Here is a 16194-nt window from a genome sequence, read left to right as displayed (position 1 = left end):
CCTTCTACTTGTATATATGCTGTATGTCCGCTCCTTTAATCGTTAAGCCCTGAGGACGTTAGTTTCTGGTCAGCATCAAACTCACTTAAGAGTAAAGCTTGCGGTGTATCAACCATGACCAGGATACAATAACCAAATCTCAAACTACCGTATTAAGTTGGTGCAAAAGTAACTGCGGTTTTTTGCAATTCTTTTTAACCTTTTAAATTGCAATTATTTTTGCACCACCCTAATAGAATAAGGTTTTAGTCAAACGAAGATAACACCTTGGTCTCCGTTATTTCAGCTCCAGACTCATGAAAGAGGAATGGACCCACGGACGGCGTCCCTTGGAAACCTGACTGAACAGTACCATGACGGACACCAGGATCCAAAGCTGTGGTGGATTACCCCTGCCTCAGCCCCAATCAATCAGGAGAGCCCACAAGGCCAACTGCACCGTAACCATGGTTAATGACCTGTCCCTTCTATATATAACCCAGCTACTAGAGACCAACGGGGAGCCAGGTGTCTGAGAGCTCTGGCTCACCTGTGTCTCCAGGCTTGGCATCAACTCCTTAAGTAAACCTTTGCTTTATTTGCTGCAAACTCCTGTTTGTGTCATGTTTGGCTTCGATGTGCACAGGTAAACTGGCCCTTTGAGTCTACGGTAACAACATCACAAATACTACAACGTGAAGGTATTGTTTGAGTCAGGACTCTTACATACCTAAAACAAACTCCACCCGATATAATTAAGGAAAAAGAATTTTACAGAAAATATTAGGCAATTCAATTCTCTCCATGGGGACAGAAAATCCTGCTTGAAGGACACGCGCCTGACTTTGTCCTCATGCTGCCTGTTACACATTGCCACCAGGGCTCAGCACAAAACTTCAGCCACTGCTGCCCCATCATCTCACCAAATCATGGATTCCATGTGGGCGGGGCACCGTTTTCTCACATTTGCTCTTCTCTGAATCTAAACTTCATTCGTGTGTATCTAATGAATTGAGTGCCAGAACTACCTAACTGAGTCCTATCTTCAAAAGATGCTGAACAAGAACAACACCAGCTTGTAACGATGCTAGGGAGATCTTTCATAATGAAGAGTGGTCCCCCGATGTGAGCGGGCTCCAGTCATAACAAAGGTTCCCTGGAGTCCAACATCCCTGTACACCCTTCTTTCATACTTAAACTTCCAAACGGTAACGACCAGGGCAACAACAAAAGATATTTCTCAATTCTATATTATATCATCTATAAATCCCATTGTACACCTGAAATCTATGTAAATTTACTAACAATTGTCACCCCAATAAATCTAATTAATTAAAAAAATAACAATATATAAAAATAAAAAAATAAAAAAGTCCTGTTATAAATGTAAAAAAAATAAAAAGATATTTCTCTCTGATATATTATAACTATCACTTTTAAACACCAAAATAAAATATGTGATGACTTTCCAGGCCATCATGTTGCATATGACTTTAATAGGGCACTTTAGTCACATTTCATTCTGTAAGGTAATTTTTACATATAATACAATATGGAGGATACCATATAGATTTATGCAATGCAATGGCCGTGATTACTCACTTCTGCAAAGCGGAACAACCCAAAGTGTCATCTTTTACTGATTCAAAACCAAATTTGGGATTTGATTTGCCAGGATTTCTGAATGATATCCATATTTCCTCTTTTTCATCTGATTTTTTGTCATCTTATTCAATATGCAAATTTTAAAACTTAACACTGCTAAAATAAGTATCTAAACTAGAAGTAGACTGAGGGAAAATAAAATTATTTAAGATTCATACATAAATATATGAGACCATAAGGAAAGTATATGAGTAAACAATTCAGTACTTAGCTTTATAACTGGTCACATGACTACAATTGGTATTTATGCCTTTTTCCCCCCCAGTATCCTCTTCATATCCCTTTGTTCACAGCTGGAGCTTCAGCTGATTGTTATCTGATGGGGTGATCCAAACCTTCATTCCAGAAAGATGTAAGTTCATGTACATCTTTCCCATAAGGGTTTACTTAGTCTCCCAAACACCTTTATTAATTCAGTTTCAAGTATACTTTCTCTTCCTTCATTATGTTATCACTAACAAGAATTATTTGAGGATGCTTAACGTGTTATACAAACCTTTTCTAATAATACATATCAAGTAAGACTTTAGTGGGCTCTGATATATGTATCTTAGTTCTGGGGACTCTGGTATATTTTTTGCTACTACCAAAGTCCAGTTCAATCAGGGTACTCAGATTGTACTCTATTTCTGCTAAATATCACAATAAACATTCCTCTTGTCTCTGGTAGGTAAGCAGTTAATCAATTCCTGCTGGCCCAGTATCCATCTACCCAACTGTATTAGTTTGCTATGGCTGCTATAACAAAATACCACAGAATAGATGGCTTAAACAACAGAAATCTATTTTTTTACAACCTGCAGGCCAGAAGTCCAAGACCAAGTTTTCAGCGTATTTGGCTTCCTTTGATGCTTCTCTCCTTGTCTTGAGAATGTCCATCTTCTCAGTGTGTACTTATGTGGTCATTCCTTGGTCTGTGGGTATCTGTATTCTAGTCTCCTCTTTGTATAAGGCATAGGGTCCAACCGTAAGCCTTGTTTACTGTAATTGCTCCTCTAAATATCCATTTCCAAGTGCAATCACCTTCTGAAGTACTGGGAGATAGGAATTCAACATATGGATTCAGCCCATAACACTGTCAAATTTTAAATCTGGTAATCTATTTTAATGACATAATTGCCTGTATCTTAGATCACAGCAAAGAATCACTACAAATGCTTTTCGGTGTTGCTGGCACTCCCTCTCAGAATGTATCTTCTAAGTCGTGAAGAAAGGAGTGAATTCTGTGCCTCATGGAGATCATTGTTGAGGGGTGGATAAGCTGATGATATGGTAATTGCACTCCAATATTCCTTACACTCTAAATCCCTGGGCTACTGTCTCCATATTAGGCCGAGAACTTTTTGACATCTCAATTTCATTTATTGTAAGCTGCCATTTAATCCAGGCTCTAGTCAACCTACCAATAAATAATTAGAACTACTCACATTTTTTTTTTTTTTTTAATCTAGCAGAGTCCATCCAAAATTTCTGCTAATTTGTTCTGGCCTAATAATTCAATCTCATCTAAAATATGTTCCTCTCATTTTGTTCTAATACAATTAACATACATACATAGTTTCAGAATTTTGGTTTATAGGTTTATATAAATATTGGTTTGCAAACCAGGGTGGAAGCTTTTTGGGTATAATGTGAATATGCCACCTTATGTGGAAGGCAGGGAGAGACCAAAGAAAAAGGGAGACCACTCCAGATTGGTAGGTGGAAGGTTTAATAAGCAAGGGAACCTAACTGATGAAGCTTGTCTTGGGCAGCTGCAAATCAAGTATTTTTCTGTACCCACCGACAAATGATAAAAGTTTATATAGGGGCCTTAACTGGGTTCAGTCACCTATGCAGATTTTAACTGGGTTCAGTCATGTAGCCAGCCCAGATGGTCTCATCACCACATTACTATCTCAAGGCTGTGTCCTTGAGCAGCTTCCAGCATGGGGAAGGCAAGCAGAGTGCACATTCCAATCGCTGGGGAGGAAGTGTGGAAACTCCAATCACCTAGGTCCAGCTTGTGGGCCAAAATGGCAGTGACGTCTTCTTGATGACCTTCCCCAGCAATAAAAACAGCAATTCTTTGGCACTTGAGTTCTCTCCTCAAAATTGAAACCTGACATTTCACATGGAAGGAATACTGGAATCTAACTCTAGTTATATTTAAAAACAATGACTGGCATTGGGTGTGAAGCGTGGAGAATTGAGTACTCCTTAGCAAGATTGTCTCAAGGTTTTCTAGTAGAGCAGAAAAAAAGAAAAAGAAAATAAAAACTAAAATACTTGTGGTATTTCTTATGATGGAAATGAAAGTCAAAGGGATTTAGATGTTTAAGATACTTACAAATTAAAGCTTATAAATTCTGATATGTGTTCCTTTTGCAGTTCTCAAGACCCCACTCTTTTATAACAGTGTGCCAATTGTTACATCAGTGATACAGTGAGGCTGGGAATTAAATTTATTTTCAGTTTGATATTTATTTGTGGTTTGCAGCTATTTTAGCCCATAACTAGAATAATCATAGAAAGTACCCATTTCTCATAACATTCTTGAAATTAAGTGTTGAAATTAAGACTGATGAAAGGATCATTCTGCAAGTTCTTCAATATATTTAAAAGAGCCAATTAGTCAGTTCTTTTATTCATATTGAACTTTATGACTTTTTTCTTGGAAAGACCCAATTATATCTCCCAAGGACTTGCTCTCAATTTACAATTCATTACAGATGATCAAAGGAAATTATCTATTAATCATTTTGCCATGGGTTGCTAGACTCCCATACTCAAATACTAGAGGGATACTTCATGCTCTTTAAATTCACTGAAACCAGTTGACCTATCCTTGATTCTCATTCCCTTAGAGTCTGAAAGCTGACATCACAATAAATGTCAATTTCTATAATGAGCAGTGTTCTTAGAAGCAAACATTAAAAACTACTCTTGCAAGTTTAAGCCAGTCATAAATTTTATATACTATTAGGTTGGTGCAAAAGTAATTGCAGTTTTTAAATTATTTTCAACACTTTAAACCACCTTTTGCAACAACCTAATAAAATGGAATTTACTGGTTCACAGAATCTCCAGGTGAAATAGAATTTGGCTTGGAGGAATAGAATCTAAGAACAAAGGCCTAACTACAATGGGAAAATAGTCATAATGGCTTGAATTGTTGATGCTGGTCACCAGGTGCCATAAAGACTTCAATTGCGACCTCCCTGAGTAAAAAGAAGCCTCCGATCTTGAGATTATAATGCTAAGCGAAATAAGTCAGACAGAAAAAGCAGAGAACCCTATGATTTCACTGATATGTGGTATATAAACCAAAAACAACAAAAGAACAAGACAAACAAATGAGAAACAAAAACTCATAGACACAGACAATAGTTTAGTGGTTACCAGAGGGTAAAGGGGGTGGGGGGAGGGAGATGAGGGTAAGAGGGATCAAATATACGGTGATGGAAGGAGAACTGACTTGGGTGGTGAACACACAATGGGATTTATAGATGATGTAATACAGAATTGTACACCTGAAATTACGTAATTTCATTAACAATTGTCACCCCAATAAATTTAAAAAAGAAGCCTCCACTATCTCCTCAGCAAAAATGAAATCCACACAATGCTTTCCTGAACATATTTCTCCCTTTTTAATGTAATACTTGCATGAGTACATCTGATTAGCAGTACTTATATTCATATTTGTTTATTTGTAGTTAATGGCAATTCAATTACTGTTTTCCACACTGAGGAGATATTTAAGAAATATGGGAAATTCCACAGACATAGGAATGGTATGCAAAATATGTTGATCTGACACCGAGATTTCCAATTGCAGGATCCAAAGAAAAATTTTGTTCAGCTCAGTGTGTGGGGATTATATAGTTTAACAGATCTCACAGTGGTCAACATACCCCCATTCCCACTCAGCCCAGCATTTTTTTGTTTGTTTTTTAAGATGTTTTCTTTGAGTTTGATCAATGTTTTAAGATTGAGTTGTGGGTTTATTTTATTATACATCTTGAAAAGGATTGGATTTACTGAATATAAAATTTGTGACTTGTGTGTGTGTGTGTGTGTGTGTGTGTTTCCTTAACAATTCTGCAGTTCCTTTTAATATCACTTCTGTGAATAAATCTCATTTTCTAGGACCTTCAGGAACTCTAATCAGATATATGTTAAATCAACTTTCCCTATCCTACATGTTGCTTTATCTCTCTTTCATATTTCTAATTTATTTTACTTTCTTGATTACATTTTGAAGGTTAAATTCAATTTAAATTCGAGTTAACTGATCTTTTTGTTCAGTTGTGTCAAATATGCTGCTTATTCAATTCACTAAATATTTAATTTGACTGTTACATTTTTCAAACATATGTGTATGATAAATATATATATATAGTTATATATATATATATACATATACATATATATAGTATCATCTATTTGGCTTTTACAAAGTTATACTTTTTGTATTATTTTATATATTTTTCTGATAATTTATCATATCAATATTCTCATTTAGTTCTTAAAATCCTTTAAATATATCCAAATAAATTAATCTCATATTATGAATATCTGTTTGTTGCTAATGTCAGTCTTTTTTGCAAACTTACTCTCTTTGTTTCTTCAGTTGATTGCTGTATGAATTTTGGTTATCCATCATAAATATTTAGGATCAATGTGAAGATGCTTTCTTCCTGAAATGGATTCCATAGCCTTACACTGATTGTGTGAAATCAATACTAACTAAGGACTACCTTAAATGAAATTATCAATGTGTTTTGGAACCATATAAATATTATAAATTTATGTCATAAATCCACACAACTGACTTGAAGGTCTTTATTTTCAACTGAAATTTTTTTCTTTACTTACTCAATGTCTACTACAAAACAGAAAATTTTATTTATACGCTTTAAAGGTTTACTTCTTGTTCAGCCTTGTCCTGAGATATAATTATAAATAAATTGAAAGTGCTTTATTCAACAAGATGTAAGTCAGGTGCAGTAAAGCATATCAAAATGTTACAGAAATTCATAGCTCCCTACTGAAGCCTCCTGTAATTATGTTAAGACACCTAAACACATCAGTTTACAAATTCAGAACCAAATATTGAAACAAGTCGTGTACCATTGCTCAAAGGTAAGTTATGATAAGAAAAAGAACACTTAAGGTGATTTCCAGTCAAGATGGCAGAATAGTTAAATATTGTACTTGCCTCCTCTCATGACCACATCAAAATTACACTTAAACTATAGAACCATCATTGAAAATCACCTGAAGTCTAGCTGAACCAAAATCCTACATCTATGAACATACAAAAGAAGCCACTGCAAGACTGGTAAGAGGGGCAGAGAGACATTAGGCTGATCCTCCACCCCTGTGTGGCAGTTAGAAATTGAGAGGGGTAATATCTTAGCTGCAGAGTTTCCCCCTGTGGAATGAGGGGTCCCAGCTCCACACCAGGCTCCCCATCTCAAGGCTCCAGTGCCAGGGAAAGAAGACGCCACAACTTCTGGTAGTGAAAACCAGTAGAGATTGTGGCTGAGTGACATGAAGGACTGCTGGAGTCCCAGGCATTGTTCTTAAAGGGCCTGCATATAGACTGATTTGCTGACACGCTCTGAGCTCCAGCACTGGGGAAGAAACTTGAAGGGTGACAAGGTCATATGGTGAGGTAATGAATTGTCTGGCTTCAGGGTGAGCACTAAAGAATCAACTTTCTCTCAGATAAAGGAGATGGCAGAAGCCATTGTCTCTTTGTTTAGCCCTCCCATCTCGCAGCATGCAGATGCAGGTCACCACCATATCAGAGTCTCCATTAATCTGGCTAACACAATTCGTTCACCCAGCCCTGGTGATTCCCTGAGACCCTGCCCCACCCAACATGATGGCCCACCGAAGCCACTTCCATGGTTTTTCCATATAAACAGCTTGCCTTGGCTCATGGTGTGGAATTTCCTAAAATCTCCCAAGGTTCACAAACCCAAAACAAGCAGCACCTGGTTTTGGCATGTGTGGTACCACTCGCTAAGCAGCCTGAAATTGGGCACTAGTGCCAGCCCACCTCAGTTCACAGCTTAGCCTCTCCTAGACACCTCCAAGGCCAGCATAGATGGTGGCTATCAGTGAGTTGCTTTGTGGCTTATTCCAGGACAGAGCACAGATTGCAGCTGAACCTGGCCCATGGTGGGGGCCCCTACCGAGGCCAGCAGATCCAGTGCCTGGCTTCAGACCAAGCTGGAGCACCACTCAGCTGCCTTCACAGACAGCACACCCATAGGGCAGATTAGGCACCAGAGCCCTGTTCAAGTGAAAGCTGCTCCGTAAATTCAGTCCCTGCCCAATATCTCCTCCACTGTAGTCTGAGCCAGTCATTACAACCAATCAGCCTGAGGATCAATCCCCTCCATTAACATGTAAACTACAGCCAGGCTCAACTACAACAGGAGGGTACACACAACCCACACAACAGACACACCTGGCGTACCTAGCTCAGGTGACCAGGAAGACTGTGCCACTGGGACCCAGAGGACACATACTATATAAGAACACTCTGCTAAGTCCAAGAGACATAGCAGCCCTATCTAATACATAGAAACAAATACAGGGAGGGAACCAAAATGGAGAGACAAAGAAACATGTCCCAAATAAAAGAACAAAGCTCCAGAAAAAAGAACTAAACAAAATGGTGGCAAGCAATCAACCAGATTCAGAGTTCCAAACAGTGGTTATAAGGATGCTCGATAATCTCAGGGAGACCTTCAACAAAAAGATAGGAAACATAAAAATGAAGATAGAAAAATGTGGTTGTTTTTTTTTTTTTTAAGTCAGAAATGAAGAATACAATAACTGAACTGAAATAAAGACTATGTTAGAGAGAATCAACTGTAGATTAAATGAAGCAGAGGGTCAAATCAGTGATTTAGAAAATAAGGTAGCAGAAAACACCCAGAGTAACAAAAAGAAGAAAAGAATCCAGAAAAAAAAAAAGAAGAAGATATTTTTAGGGTTCTCTGGGACAACATCAAGTGTACCAAGATTCATATTATAGGGGTACCAGAAGGAGAAGAGAGAGAACAAGGAATTGAAAACCTATTTGAAGAAATAATAGCAGAAAATGTCCTTACTCTGATGAAGGAAATAAACATACTCATACAAGACTGAGAAGCACAGAATATCCTAAACAAGATTAACCCAAAGAGGCCCACGCCAAGACACATCATAATTAAAATGGCAAAATTTAAAGACAAAGAAAGAATCTGAAAAGCAGCAAGTAAAAAGAAATTAGTTATCTACAAGAGAGCTCCCATAAGACTGTCAGCTGATTTCACAGCAGAAACTTTGCAGGCCAGAAGAGATTGACAGGAAATATTCAAAGCGAGGAAAAGCAAGGACAAACAACCAAGATTAGTCTACCCAGCAAAACTATCATTTAGAATTAAAGGACAGATATAGAGCTTCCCAGACAAGAAAAAGCTGTAGGAGTTCACAAACACCAAACCAGAATTACAAGAAATCTTAGAGGGATTTATTTAACACAAAAAAATAAAATAAAATAAAAATAACAAAATAAAAAATATAAATATTAAAATTGCAATAAATATATATGTATTGATAATAAATAATCAATAATCTAGCAACAATTTACTATAAATGTAAATGGCTTAAAAGCTCCAATCAAAAGATAGGTTGGCTGAATGGATAAGAAAACAAGACCCTTAAATATGATACCTGCAAGAGACTCACTTCAGATCAAAACACACATACAGACTGAAAGTAAAGGGTTGGAAAAAGATACTTAATGAAAATGGAAATGAAAAACAAAAGGCTGAATAGCTATACTTATACCAGATAAAACAGACGATTAAAAAAAAAAAAGGCTATAACAAGAGACAAAGAAGGACCCAATAATCTCACTTGTAAGTAATTATCCAAAGACAACAAAACACTACTTCCGAGGGAAATTCAAATCCATATGTTCATTGCAACATTATTTACAATATCCAAGATATAAAGGCAACATAGCTGTCCATCAATGGATGAATCAATAAAGAAAAGGTAGTTCATATATACAATAGAATATTGCTAAGCCATAAAAAAGAATGGATTTTGCCATCTACAACAATATGGATGGACCTAGAAGATATTATCCTGAATAGAGTAAGTCAGACAGAGAAAGAAAAATGCCATATGATTTTACTTATATGAAGAATCTAAAGAACAAGATAAATAAACAAACAAAACAAAATCAAACTTATAGATACAGAGAACATTTTTATGTTTGCCAGATTTAGAGGGTAGGTTGTATGGGTGAATGGAGGAAAAGGTGGAAAGTATTAAGAAGTACAAATTTGTAGTTACAAAACAGTCTAGGGATGTAAAATATAGTATAAGGTGTGATCAAAAAATATGGTGAATGTTTAAATTTAAAACACATGTAAAATGTGTAAAAGACACATTGCCATTAACCCCTCTCAAAATACTCCCCCTCAATTCAAATACACTTATCATTCTTGCCACTCTCTGAATCAGTTCTGGAAGTCCTCTTTTGTGTCTTTAGTTGTGCTCTGATGGCTGCATCGATGTCCTCAATCATTTTGACTTTGGAGAAGGGCCAAAAGTCACATGGTGCCAGATCCGGTGAATAAGGTGGATGAGGACACCTTAAAATAATGTTTTTATTTGACAGAAATTGACGTACCAGAAGTGATGTGGGACACGGGGCATTGTCATGATGAAGCATGATTTATGGCACACTTGAAAATACACCTTCTCTCAACCATAACTCACACCTGACTGCACTGCACAAGTTAAAACTTGTCACACGCTGTTACTAAGGTTCAATGTGCCATTTCCTGTATTGAGGATCCCTGCCTTTCCTTTGGACAGCACTCAGCAGCAGCCTTCACCGTATTTTGTGATCATAACGGAAAGACTCCATGTCACACATCACTTCTGGTATGGCAATTTCTGTCAAATAAAAACATTACAGTGTGCTCTCATTCACTTTATTCACTGGATCTGGCACTGAGGCTCTTCCTCAAAGTCAAAATGACCACGGAATGTAAACATTTTGAATTGATTCAGGACATTGGGGCAGCCACAAAAGTGCACCAAAGAGACTCACGAAAGAGGACTTCCAGAACTGCTTCAGAAAATGGCAAGAACAATGGGATAAGTGTGTTTGAAGCATGGAGGAGTATGTTGAGTGGGACTAATGCCGATGTGTCTTTTACTGTTTTTATTTAAACATTCACCATATTGTTTGATCACACCTGATACATAGAGAATAGTCAATAATATTATAATAACTATATATGGTGTCAGATGGATACTAGTTTTATTGGGGTGATCACTCATAAGTTATATAAATATCTAATTACTGTGTTGTACACCTGAAACTAACATAATATTGTATGTCAAGTGTAATTGAAAAACAAACAAAAAAAATGTATAAACAAAAAGAAAAAAATACTTCACAAAGCTAAAGAAGTGGGGAAATACTTAAGAAACACTATCAAAAACACACCAGAAATCATGAGCCTGAAAAACAGGTCTGTGATCTGCCAGAAGGTTTTCCTTTCCAGCTTGTTCATGTCTTGTGGCTAAAACACAGGGGGTTGCTGTAACCTGAGCTTTATATTGTTTATGATATTATACTTTCTATATTCAGTGGGCTCCAAGCTTTCTTTCCTTCATCTCTACTCTGCAATCATTAAAATTAAGGTCAAATTCATTAAATTTTGAAATAGACTTTTCAGGTGAAGCTGGCTTAGGACTACCTTATCACACAGGGTTTTTTATTTTTACTTTGTTATTTTCCTCTAAAGTCTTTGATTTGTTGGAACTCAAGGATGCATTGTTAAGCACTAAAAAATTACCCAGCTTTTAAAGATATATTTATCAGAAGGGTCATTCATGGAATCTACCACATCATATTATGTTATTCCATCATTTAATATTTTATAAAAGGGGAATGTCTAAGAAAAGCATTGTCTCACTAATAAAATATAATAACAAATATGTTTGTATTTGATTAATAGATTTTTCACTAAAGGTTTTGTAATGAGTTTTTCTTTTAGAGCTATACGAGATTACTCATATATATTTTTTAAACCCATATGTTATTCTTTATCTATTAAAGAATTAATGCTATTTACAAGTGTCATGAATCTTAGGCCTTAGGGAATATGAACCAAGGTGACTTAGCCCTTACTAAATTTGAGAGGTATATAAACCTCCCATTTCCCATTAATTCATTACATGTAATAGGCCAATATGAATTATTAATTATACCTCTATTTTTCCAAAGTCTCTTTAATAGCATGCATTCTATCACTGCTACACATCAGAATAGTGGATATCCAGTGACACAATATTCTTTATATACTTATGGTTCTTTTGACAGAAAAATGCTGCTTTTATCACACTGACAATGATAATATACTCACTAAAAAGTTCACTACAAAAAATACCAGTCATGATTTTTTTTAAATGTTAAGTTCAACATTACTATATGAATATAGAATTATTTTGGAAGGATTAAAATGAGAAAATTTAAAATACATCTCACCCAGTTTATTGACTAATTTATTTTTCATCAGAATAAAAAAAAATATAATTAAATTAAAATGACAAAAATCTGCTGTTTACAATATTAGATATGGGAAGGATTTATTTTTGGTAGTCATTAGAGTGTAGAAGTATGATTTATTAAAGAGAAGTATGAGACAAAGTTTGTTTTTTTTCAATAATTATGGTGTAGGTTTTTATATACAGGGTTTTACATATTGAAAAATGACTTGATAAACTTATATGAAATATGTATAATCAGCTGTAGGAAAGACATCAGCTGTAGGAATTAAGAAAAACTTAATTGTATTTAAATTAGTCATAAATATGTATGTTAAAATAGTTCAAAGTATTTTAGAACTCTATTACTCAAGGAAATCTTAATTAATATCCATTTCAGTTGTTATTAAAACTGAAAATTTCCAATTCTATTACAAAGAGAAAAATTCTTATGAATTAAGTATATAAGGTAGTCTATATTTTCAAACATTTCCATTGTGATAATGATTCAAGGTTACTATGTACTGAATATTTTTAAATAAAATTTATGGAATCCATGTGAATTTTCAGGTAAGGTAACATATTTATATACAGATTTATAAATTTCTCATGTTATCTTATCATCACTTATGCATTGACTAGGTCCATAAGTAACAGTGACTATAATGATTAAACACCCAGCAATTTACTCACCACATATAATATAATTTTTTGGTGATCAGCCCAGGGCTTCTAGACTGGGTGGCTTAAACAACAAATATTTATTTCTCACAGTTCTTCAGGCTGGGAAGCCCCAGAACAAAGCACTGGCAGATTGGGTGTCTTGTGAGAGCTCTCTTTCTGGCTTGTAGGCAGTTACCTTGTTGTTGTTTTTGTACATGCAGAGAGCAGAGTGTGAAGCAAGTTCTCTTGTGTCTCTTTTTGTTAGGGCACTAATTTCGTCATGAGGTCTCCATCTTTAAGACCTCCCAAAGGCCCCGCCTCAAATACCATCATATGGATTAGCGTTCCAACATAAGAATTTGGTGGAGACCAAAAAAAGCTCCATAAAAATCAGAATATGTGAAATAACTAATTTATTTCACTAGTTATTGGTTTAGGCATGAGTATGTGAGGCGAACAATTCAGACCAATGAGAGATCAGGGGAAATATGGTAAGAAGTCTTCTGTGGAAAAGATTCTTCAATTATAAAACAAAACACAAAAAAAGTAAGTTTTATTCTGTCTCTGAGCCTTTTCGTGTGGATCTGTACTCTGGAGCTGCTAGAGTTATCTTGCAACCAAGGAGAACCAGCCTGAGGAAATCACTCATGCTGTCGATGGTTGAAGAGAGTGATAGAAAACAAGTATGAATCTTAATGAAATCTTTGGCCATGAATACAACCATGAAGTCTCCTCTAGATGTCTGTTCCACATAGAGAAACATTCTGATCATTACAATTCAAATAGTTGTTCATATATTCCTAACAAAGTATCATGATTTTATAAGAGCACCAATAAAGAGTAATATAGCAAAATATTTTTGCCTTAGTTGATATATAATTAATCTTCAGATATACATTTTGCTCCAAGTCAAGTTTTAAATATTTATAAGGAAAAATTTAAGGATAATAAATTTGAAATTATCCCAATCAAATAAAAATGATAGGAATGATATGCCTATTAGTATCACTAGAAATTGAAATAAATAACATACTATTTTTTAATTAGTTTCAAATATAAAACACCATCTATATAATGTGAAAAAAAAGTATTTCTGTACACTCTGTCTTCAGTTTTGGACATTAAAATACTGAATAAATTTATGTCCTGCTATCATGGTTAAATTTTACTTTCAGAAGGGTCTGATGTATTTTCTATGAATTTAAGTAAACAAATTTATGGAGAACAGAAACCCATTATTTCATCCTAATTCACAAGAGAAAGTTCACTGGAAAAATGTCATGTTACCTTAATAACCAGCTATAAATATTATCAAAAGCCCCATAAAAGTCCTGGGGAAAATATTCCTGTATAGAAGTGGCAATCTTTATTTTCCCACAAACATAAGAAATTGACAGAGTTTTGTTGGCATAATTTGTGTTGTCAATCACTTTCGGTATAGCTTTTGTCTTGTATTGATGATTATTCTTTGCTTTGGTAACTTTTGCATATGTCTTCATTTATCTGTAATAAGGCATTCCTAGTATATTAACCCACACCTTTCATCATGGCACTTAAAGAAAAGTTAGTGATACAACTGTGTAATGACAAGCAGGGAAAAGAAAGGGGAGGAACATGCTACAGAGGGGATTAATTAATTAATTTATTTAGCAATATCTAATCAATTTATTTAACAATATGCAATAGCAAAAGACAAAGGCAATTAATAGACTATGTTAATGTCAGAAAGTAAAGGTGGTTAAGACTAAACAATATACATTGATAACAATGTCACGTCAAAGGAGTACACATACATATAAGTTTAAGAGATCCCAACATGTGATCAAACTATTGATCAAATTATTACTATTGATCAAAAAGCAACTTGATGTTACAAATAATAACATAAGTAAGGAGTATCCAAAAGCAGTAATAAGATCTATAGGATAGCAACTATTACAGTAGATGTCAAAAGCTCACCAAACTGGGGGAGAACAATACTGGAAAAGTCATAAATCAAAACCTTGCTAAGTCTGAAGCTAAGAGAAACTCAGGCATCTCCCACACTGCTTGTTAGTTCCCAAGAATGTTGCTGCTGTTACCATTGTTGTTGTTGTTGTTGTTAGAAGTCAAGATGTCTTCTGATGTTGTAAACTGCAAGCTGCATACAAGGTTTTTTTAGATGCTAACAAGTTCTCAAGAAGGCTAACCATGGGGAACAACACTGGAGAGGTCTAGAACCAGCCAGCCCTCCCCAGGTGGCTGGCTGAAAGTGAGGACATCCCCTGGTGTGGTAAGCTGGATGTTGCTGGAAGTCTGCAAAATGTTAGAATGATGATGAATCACAGTAACAAATCACCAAATGATAAAAAAAAATTAATAATTACACTGCCAACTAAGGTCTGTCTTATATATTTTCTCAGATGTACCTTAGAGCCAAGTTTTTTGTTCCTGACTCCCCATCCAGGAATGGGCAGTTTCGGGAGGGTCCGGCAGTTACTGATATGAGTGTTGCCCATCCGGCTGAAGGCTGAAGGGCCAATTCATCCGGATAAGCAATGTCTATTGTTCTTGCTTGGGACCATCAGCCCAAGGTCTTCTAAAGCCTGGCAATGTGCCTGTCATGTCGTCCTGATATAACTTAGCTACTTCTTCACTTCATCTGCTGATGTGGGTGAAACAGACAGAACAAAAAGGGAATTCTCTCAACCACTGATTAAGAATTCTTTTAACCCTAAGCTAACCACCACCTCACAGCATAGACAGAACAGCAGCTTTATCTCCTATCTCCCCTGCTCAGGGGAATGAGACCAAAGGGGAATTTACTCAACCCCCGATCATAGCACAGATAGAAAAGAGAAAAGCAACCTCATCTCATATCTCCCCTGCTCAGAAGAATGAGACCAAAAAGAAAAGCAATCTCATCTCATGCCTCCTCTGCTTGGGAGAATGAGACCCAAAAAGCAACATCATCTCATACCCCCCTGCTCGGGAGAATGAGACCAAAGGGGGAATTTACTCAACCCCCGATCACAGCACAGAAATCCCCTCACATGCAGGAACAGATAAAAGCTAATAGACAAAAGCTCACATCAACAAATGAAGGCAAATTTTCTTCAACATCTTCCCTACAAACTAAAAATGGAATGGAAACATCAAAAAAAAAAGGTGTAAGAATCTCTTATCTGTATTGTATTCAGGGTTTCTCCTATTTGCGAATGTATAGATTTTGAATGGCAAGACTCTCTTAATTACTACAATCTAATTTGAAAATAAGACTTAGTCTACATAAATTGCTTCTAAGGAAAACTTAAAAAAAATCAGTAAAGAATAAAGGTAGAAACATTT

The sequence above is a fragment of the Rhinolophus hipposideros genome, assembly GCF_964194185.1.
Source record: "Rhinolophus hipposideros genome assembly, chromosome: 2".
Lineage (NCBI taxonomy): Eukaryota > Metazoa > Chordata > Mammalia > Chiroptera > Rhinolophidae > Rhinolophus > Rhinolophus hipposideros.
Note: the sequence above shows the minus strand (reverse complement) of the source record.